This window comes from Chlorocebus sabaeus, unplaced genomic scaffold, assembly GCF_047675955.1.
Source record: "Chlorocebus sabaeus isolate Y175 unplaced genomic scaffold, mChlSab1.0.hap1 unalloc_scaffold_256, whole genome shotgun sequence".
Taxonomy (NCBI): domain Eukaryota; kingdom Metazoa; phylum Chordata; class Mammalia; order Primates; family Cercopithecidae; genus Chlorocebus; species Chlorocebus sabaeus.
Window position 1 is genome coordinate 381,372 of NW_027327544.1, and position 8,602 is coordinate 389,973.

Sequence of the window (8,602 nt, forward strand, 5' to 3'; positions counted from 1 at the left end):
CAGGCTTCCAATGTGTTAGACGTGGGCCACTGCATCTAGTCTAATGCATTTTTTAATTTGCGAGTTTATATTATTTGATATTTTGAAGTATTGAATGTGTTGAACAACCAACTTGCAGAATTCTCGAACAATGGATGGTCAGCTCTCATGTCCTGGTTCAAATCACCCCAGCACACCATGGCTAGAAACCTTTCAGCCAACTTCCACTTATGTGTCCCGGGGCAGGACAATGTCACTTGGCCAATCCCCACTAAGAGGGACTCCAGAAAGGCAAGAAACTATTCTGTTCTCTATAATGGAACCTGACCAGGGAGAAGGCAGCTGGGAGGGCCAGCTGGGCCCTCCAACCAGCAGCGTCCACCATCGACCAACTGCCCTAGAACTACACCGTGCTGGGCATTTGGGGTACTGTTATGAGAAAGAGTTTCCATTTTTCTTCCCATGGGACCTTCATGCTAGTGGCAAGAGACAATTTTTTTTTTTTTTTTTTTTTTGAGAGAGTTTTGTTCTTGTCACTCAGGCTGGAGTGCAATGGTGTCATCTCGGCTCGTTGCAACCTCTGCCTTCTGGATTCAAGCAATTCTCTTGCCTCAGCCTTCAGAGTAGCTGGGATTACAGGATTGCACCACCACATCTAGCTAATTTTTGTATTTTTAGTAGAGATGGGGTTTCACCACGTTGGCCAGGCTGGTCTGGAACTCCTGAGCCACTGCACCCAGTCAAGAGGGAGATTTTCAATCAATAACTATAATTGTGATGAATGCCAGAAAGAAGAATGTGTGTGATGGGGAAGGGACCTAAGTTACTGTCTCATATTTTAACACTTTCACAGGCAATAACTAAAAACTTAGAAGCTTAAAACAACACACACTTTTAAGCCAATTTTGGCAAACTAGGAGTTGAGCACATTTTAGTGGGTCCTGTGCTTGGGATCTCACGCTAAGCAGCTGGGCTGCATCCTCATCTGAGGCTCCACCAGGGCAGAATCCATTTCCTGCGACCCAGTTGGCAAGGGCCCAGCTTTTTGCTTCCTTGCCTACGGGGCCGCTCCAAAGGTCTTTTCTCAGCACATTATCTCCCTCCGGCAGCGCCTGCAGGCGGAACCTTTCTCTCAAGTGTGAGAAGGTGACGCACTGTGACAGTGACATCCCATTGCTTTTGCCAGGCTCTATGGGTTAGAAGCCAGTCACCGGTTTTGCTCGTACCCAAGGTCAGGAAGACTATGCAAGGGCATAGGTTATTGGGGGATCAGCCACTTTAAGGTGTGGCTGCCACCACAGAACTTGGTGAGAATTTAAGGGTTGGTAGGAGCTGGCCAGGTACAGGGGTGAGGGTGTGTCAGGCAGGGGTGAGGGCATGGAGGGGGATGCAGAGGCCTGCACCCTGGAATGTCCTTTCACTCCCTGAGGTTTTGTTCTCCTGATCCCTGAGTACATCCCAGAACACGGTGGGGCCCTAGCAGGGGAGAGGTAGGGAAGCATGCGTTGTTCATCTGGAGACCTTGTGAGGCAAATCAGATTAGGGGCCAGGCTTTCAGTGGTGGGTGCGAGCGTGGGAGTGATGAGTGTTCAGGTGTGTGTGGGAAGAGCGATGGGGATGGGGTCAGCCCCAGCCACCATGAAGACCTTAAATGTGCATCCACCCATCCCAGCAGCCTCCCCGAGTGAGTGCCTTCAGGGTGCAGGTCCTGTTTTACACAGGTCCCAGTAGCTGGGACCACAAGTATGCGCCACCACGATCGACTAAGTTTTTGTATTTTTAGCAGAGATGGGGTTTCATCTTGTTGGCCAGGCGCGAAGCCCCCGGTGCCACCCGAGGCCTCAAGTGATCCATCTGCCTCGGCCCCACAAAGTACTGGGATTACAGGTGCGAGCCACCGCGCCCCTCCCTACTTCAGTCCTAAAGCCCACCATACGTGCTTCCAAATGTTTGCTGAATCACAAAGTGAATGAGTGAATGGGACTACGTGACTTCGGGCAGCAGGCAATCCTATTCCTTGGACCTCAGTTTCACTTTTTGTAAAGCAAGCCTGTCTCTCGCTCTCTGCCCTAAAAGCCTGAGTTCTGGGCTTGAGATGAGCGCGTCCTGTAGAGCAGACTGCAGGTGGACGTTGAGCTGGGTCTTCTAGGAGGCCAGGATCCGGCCAGCTCTTCGGTCCGGTCCTCCCGCGGAAACCTGTACGCCCAATCCCAGCGCCGCCCCGCCCAACCTCCATTTGTTCCCCTAGGCCCCGCCCTCTCCGCGCGGCTCGCTCCCCATTGGCCGGGCGGCGGGCCCTGGACGCCCTGCCCTGCTGGAGGCGGTGCGGCGGGCGGCAGGCGGGGCCCTGTGCCCCAGCGTGGTGTGTGTTCCGGCCGCAGCCTCGCGCCAGCTGCAGCTCCTTGATCCCAGCCGGATCCTGAGCGTGGAACACGGGCTGAACCCGCGGCAGCGGCCCCGCCCCGGGACTCCATTGTTGAGGCTGCCGCGGCTCTGTCGGCTGCTCAGCTGCGCTCCAGTCGGCCCAGGCGCCGCGGCGAGGAGCGAGCACTCGTAGGCGGCGGTCTGAGGTGAAAACGGGCAACGAGGTCTCCGGACCGGGCGGGGGTCTCTGCCCCGGGCGTGGCGGCTCCGAGTTGGGCTCCGCAGGGTCCGAGGTCGGGATCCGGGGTCCTTGCGCCTGGGCTTTGTCTCGGCCTCGGGTGGCACCGGGGGCTTCGCGCCTGCTGCGATACCACGTGGGCCCGCGCGGGGGTCCCGGTCACCCTGCCGGTAGGGGCCTGTCCTCACTGCTCCCCGGCTCCCCGCGTCTGCCGCGGAGGGGGCTGCATGGACCCGGGCGCTGGCTTCTGAGCCGAGATGACGTCACTGCACTCCAGCCTGGGCCACCGAGTGAACTCCGTCTCGAAAAAAAAAACCCGGTAAAGTGTTTTACCCAGCCTAGGTACGTGTGGTAGAGCCGAATGAAAGCTTAGAAAAAGATGACTTGAGAACTAGCCCAGTAGAGGAATCAGGTGGGATATTTTGTTACTAAGTGAAACTTGCACCTGTTTTCTCCCAGGCCTCGTTGAGTTGTGTACAACAGAGAGCTCAGGTGTTGGGGGCAGTTGACCGGTTGAAGAATGCATTGCTATTATGGGAGGAACATTGGCCTTTGAAAAAGCAGAACTGGATCCACGTTCTTGCCTGGTAACTCTAACTGTCATCTAGTTTGTAAAGGGGAATGCAGTTCACTGAAAAATTCTTATGACAGTGGGGAAAGGATTGGGGTGTCTGCATTGGTTTGTGTACTATAGGCCATATGAACGAGCATTTAGGCTGGAGGGAGGCCTTTCATCTCTATAGCTTTACTTTCACAGGACAATTCCATCACGATTTGAAGATTTTTGAGTGAAAACTACATTGTTCTGCTATGTGTTTCGGGGCAAATTTCTACATACAATTTGCTTAAATATTTCAGATGATACAAGAATATATGTGTGGGGTAAAAAGCTGAAATTTGCAATCCCCCTTCTCTAGAAGTAACCATTGTGAATAGTTAACTCTGTATTCCAGCTATTTTGTATACTATAAATACACTGTGAACATTTGAGTGTATATAGACATGTATGTTACACACAGTTTTAGAGATGGAATATTGCTGTGTTGCCCATGCTAGTCTCAAACTCCTGAGCTCAAGTGACCCTCTCGCCTCAGCCTCCCAAAGTTTTGGAATAACAGGCATGAGCCACGGCGCCTGGCCTGCATGAGTATATTTACTAATTGCTAAGTTACTCTGTTCAATATGTGTTTTTGAAGTCCCCCATGTGCCAAGCATTATTCTGAATACCTTATATGCACCAATTGACTTAATTTTTAGAGCAGCTCTCTTATTGTGGCCCTTTTACAGTGAGGAAACTGAACCACAGAGAGGCTGAGGACGTCGTCTAACATCACACAGCCAGTGCTGTTGGAATTGAGGTTTGAACCCAGACAGCTAGCTTCAGATCTCTTAGCTGTTATTATAGATGGCACACCCAAACCTTAGGGCCGCCTCCCAAGCCTTGCCTCCGATACGGGCTCGCCTGAGCTCTGCGAGAGCCGTGTATGTGAGGTTTCTTTCCTCTTTAAGAACACAAGTCTTGGAATTGTCGCAGACCCTGGTAGGACCTCTTGAAGACCAAAAACAGGGATTCTTCAAGCCTGACCCAAGGCCAGATCTCTGATTTAGCTACTTGGAAGGTAGACGTGGAAGAGAGTAATTTTGCCAGAACAAAAAGTCAGGATGGCTGGGCTGACTCGGCCAGACGCAGTGGCTCATGCCTGTAATCCCAGCACTTTGGGAGGCCGAGACAGGTGGATCACCTGAGGTCGGGAGTTTGAGAGCAGCCTGGCCAACAAGTTGAAACTACGTCTCTACTGAAAATATGAAAATTAGCTGGGCTTGTTGGCGGGTGCCTGTAATCCCAGGTACTTGGGAGGCTGAGGCAAGAGAATTGCTTGAACCCAGGATGCAGAGGTGGCAGTGAGCTAAGATTATGCCACTGCACTCCAGCTTGGGTGACAGAGCGAGACTTCGTCTCAAAAAAACAGAAGGAAGGGGAAGGGGAATGCCTGGGCTGACTCATAGGGAAGAGGCCCCACAGCAGCCGTAGGACCTTGGCCACTTGGGTGGAAAAGAAGGAAGAGCTTCACCCATGGCGGTGACCTGGACTGCAGAAACCACACTAAACAGTCCACATCCTGGAGCCTGGCCACCCCATTTGCTTCTCTTCTTGGGTAGGGGTTGTGGGGAGCTTTCTACCCTGGAGGGTGAGCTGCGCAGCTTCTAACCAGGGTAGGCATGTATCTGTCCCTAGGAATACAGACAGGGTTCTCATAAGCAGCCCAAATACTCCTGAACAGCTTTTTGTAGGGTGGGGCGGGGTGGGGCAGGGCAGAGGGTCATTTTGACTCCTAGGTACGTTTTCCACTTTCACTGCTGATAACTGTGTTACAGATGAAAATTTTGTTTTTGATACTGAAGAGGGCTTAAGAGAGTGAGCTATTATGGCACATCTAAGTCTGCTAAAATAGAACCACAGGGTAGTGTAGGAAAATCTCTTCTAAATTATGGATCATATATGGTGAACGTTAGAAGCCATGTGTACCTAAGTTGAAAAACCAAAACATGGCTTGTATTTGGGTGACCCCGGTAAGTCTGGATGCCACTGCGCCTTGTGTGAACACAGGATGCTGAGGTGTAGGTATGAACAGGCTTTTTCTGGACATCTTGCGCTTCTCCCTTGGGGTAAAGTGGGGTGGCAGTAGCAGCGCACAGCTGTTGGGCCCCTAATATTTGTCGGCTGTTTTTCCTGTGGGATTCCATTTAATGCAATCTTGGAGGTAAAATTATGTTATTGAAGATAGAGGCTTAGAGAAGTTGAGAAAATTGTTCAAGGTCACATCATTTGTTTTGTTTCGTTTTGCTTTTGAGACAGTTTTGCTCTTCTTGCCCAGGCTGGAGTGCAGTGGTGCGATCTCAGCTCACCATAACCTCTGCTTCCCAGGTTCGAGTGATTCTCCTGCCTCAGCCTCCCGAGTAGCTGGGATGACAGACATACGCCACCACGCCAGGCTGATTTTGTATTTTTAGTAGGGACGGGGTTTTTCCATGTTAGTTACCCTGGCCTTGAACTCCCTACTTTGGGTGATCCACCCAACTCAGCCTCCGCAAGTGCTGGGATTACAGGTGCAAGCCACCACGCCTGGCCAAGGCCATGTCATTTCTTAAGTTGAAAGATGAAGTACTTGATGAACCCAGAAGTTTGACTTCAAGGCCCTTGATTTTTCCATAACACGTGGTTCCTTCCCTGGTTGGTGGGAGTGACTGAAGAACTGAAGGAAGCTGTGTTTTCTGGAAAGAGGACCTGAGGGGTGTATGGTCTTTCCAGGCTTGGAATCTGCCATGCTGGGCTTCTGAATTGTATAGCTTGGCCATATAGTGAGAAGCCCCTCATTTAAGACTTATTTTTTGGGGAAAATGAAGGAAAGCCGCCCACATGAGACAGGCAGAGGCGACTTTCTCAGAGCTGCTGTGGCAAGAGAGTCGGCACCGTCACTTGTGGGTGGCAGAGACTGACATGCAAGTGAATGGCGGATGAGGAGTGGGGAAGCTTCAGGATGGAAAGAACGGCTCCCAGTGGAGGCTGTTGTGGGGGCTGGAGGCGACTGTGCAGAAGTGGGGTGTCCTATGTGATTGGTTAGGGGCATATTTGGCTTTCTCTGAATGATCCTAACTGGAAACAGGGGCCAAAATTAGGGTGGCTGTCAGTTTTGAGTCAAGTCCTGGTCACCTGGGACAGAGTTGTGGTTTAGTTTCTGGGTTGTGGAGAGAGAGCAGTCTGGCTTCCTGTCTGATGTGCTAGCCTGGCTGGCCTCCTGGCTGTTGACTGTAGATAGGGGATTGGTTTCCTGGGTGGGCAGCCATAGGTTGTGGTCTGAGTTCTGTCTTTCTACATATGATCAGGCATGGTCTGTTTGTATATTCAGTCCCTCATTTTTCTTGTCAGAAAAAACATCAAGTGACAAATTGGATACCTTGGGAAGATTTTAGATGTCTGTGTCCCCTGGAGGAAGTTTTCACATTCACATGGAATCAGAATGAATATGAACAATGGGGCCATTTATCTTGAAGATTTAAAAGAGGAAATCTTCAACAATACTACCTCGGCGCCATTGCCTCTTTGTCCATCCTTAGGGAATGTGTTTTTATGCACCGCCGGCTCATCGTCGGCCAGTGTGTGGTTGATCCAGTTCTTTATACGTCTTACCTTGTGTGTATCTCATTGTTTGCTAGTGTTACCTTTCCCCTTCGTCAGTGTAGTTTATTTGTGTAGCCTCTGTTGGTAGGAAGTTATTTGTGGAATTTGTGAATGGAAGGGACCTTGGAGTTCTGCTAGGTCAACCAAGTGATTTTAGAGATAAACGGAAATACAGGGAAATGTTCCAGCTTTTTTGGTGGCAAAACCAGGAATAGAAAGCAGTGTTCTTTGTGCCACAATGTCATTGGAAGACAGCTCAATGTGGGCCTAAAATGCAGAATAATTAACTTTCATTTGTCTTTGCTTCTGACTCTTGCTATCAGACATTTTAAATTGACCTAAATGTGTTAGCAGAAATATGAAAAGTCCTGACTTGTTTACATATAAGGTACTTTGACGCCTACTCATTTGGTTGTTTTTTTCAACAGGATTGAAAAGACATTGTTATAAACTGAATGTTTATGTCTCCCCCAGATTCTAGTACTGGAGCTCTAACTGCCAGTGTGATGGTATTAGGGGGAAGGAGCTTTGGGAGGTGATTAGGGTTAGATGAGGTCATGAGCGTGGGCCCTGGTCTGACAGGATTAGTGCCCTTAGAAGAAGAGAAACCAGGCCAGGAGTGGTGGCTCACACTTGTAATCCCAGCACTTTGGGAGGCCGAGGTGGGCAGATCATGAGGTCAGGAGATTGAGACCATCCTGAAATCCTGTTTCTACTAAAAATACAAAAATTAGTTGGGTGTGGTGCCACGGGCCTGTAATCCCAGCTACTCGGGAGGCTGAGGCAGGAGAGTTGCTCGAACCAGGGAGTTGGAGGTTGCAGTGAGCTGAGATTGTGCCACTGCACTCCAGCCTGGTGACAGAGTGAGACACTGTCTCAAAAAAAAAAAAAAAAAAAAAAAAAGAGAGAAAGCAGAGAGCTCGCACTGACCTGGTGTGAGGAAACAAGAAGAAAGGTGGCTGTCTGCAAGCCAGGAAGAGGTCCCTGTCCTGGAACTGAGTTGGCCGACACTTTGATCTTAGACTTCCAGCCTCCAGAGCTGTGAGAAATAAACTAATGTTTAAACCACACAGCCTATGGTGTTTTTTATGGTATTTGCCTAAGGTGTTATGGCCATCTGATTTGACTGATACAGAGATGGTTCCAGAATACTGTAGCCTGTATCTGAGTTGGTGATGCCATGAAAATAAATGTAGTAGTTCATTCCTTTATATAAAGATAGTGCTGTGAGCCCAGGGCCTTTGTTCATGTCTTAGTTGAGTCTTGTTTTCTTATAATAGCTTCCTAATTTCTCTTTCCCCCCTCTAATTTATATTATATAGCTGGATTAAATCATATATGGTATGATATTATACTTTATGTCTATACAAGCTTGTAGTGATTTTATTTCATTTGATTTGATTTTTGAGACATGCCCTTGCTCTGTGGCTCAGGCTGGAATGCAGGCGTGCCATGACAGCTCACTGTCACCCTAAATTCCTGGGCTCAAGTGATCCTCCCGCCTCAGCCTCCTGAGTAGCTGGGACTACAGGTGTGCTATCCTGCCTAGTTAATTTTTAAATCTTTGTAAGGACAGTCTTGCTGTGTTGTCCAGAGTGGTTTCAAGCTCCTGGCCTCAAGCAGTCCTCTCACCTCAGCCTCTCAAAGCACTGGATTACAGACATGAGCCGCCACACCCGGCCCAGTGATTTTTCATTGTTAAGATCAAGGACGGGTTCCCTGGCTTGGCATTCTAGGCTCATGATCAGGGCGTAATATGCAAGTTTGGGTTTCAGTGTTTCCATTCCCGCCATGAGCCTTGCACTCCAGCTTGTTGCCTAAGCCCTGTTCTGAAGCCCAGC

At 49.7% G+C, this 8,602-nt stretch overlaps 1 pseudogene; it reads right to left on the reverse strand.

The window, feature by feature from the left end:
- Window positions 1-565: 565 nt before the first annotated feature.
- On the reverse strand, window positions 566-6,727 carry LOC119625743 (uncharacterized; annotated as a pseudogene).
- Between the last annotated feature and the right edge of the window lie 1,875 nt (window positions 6,728-8,602).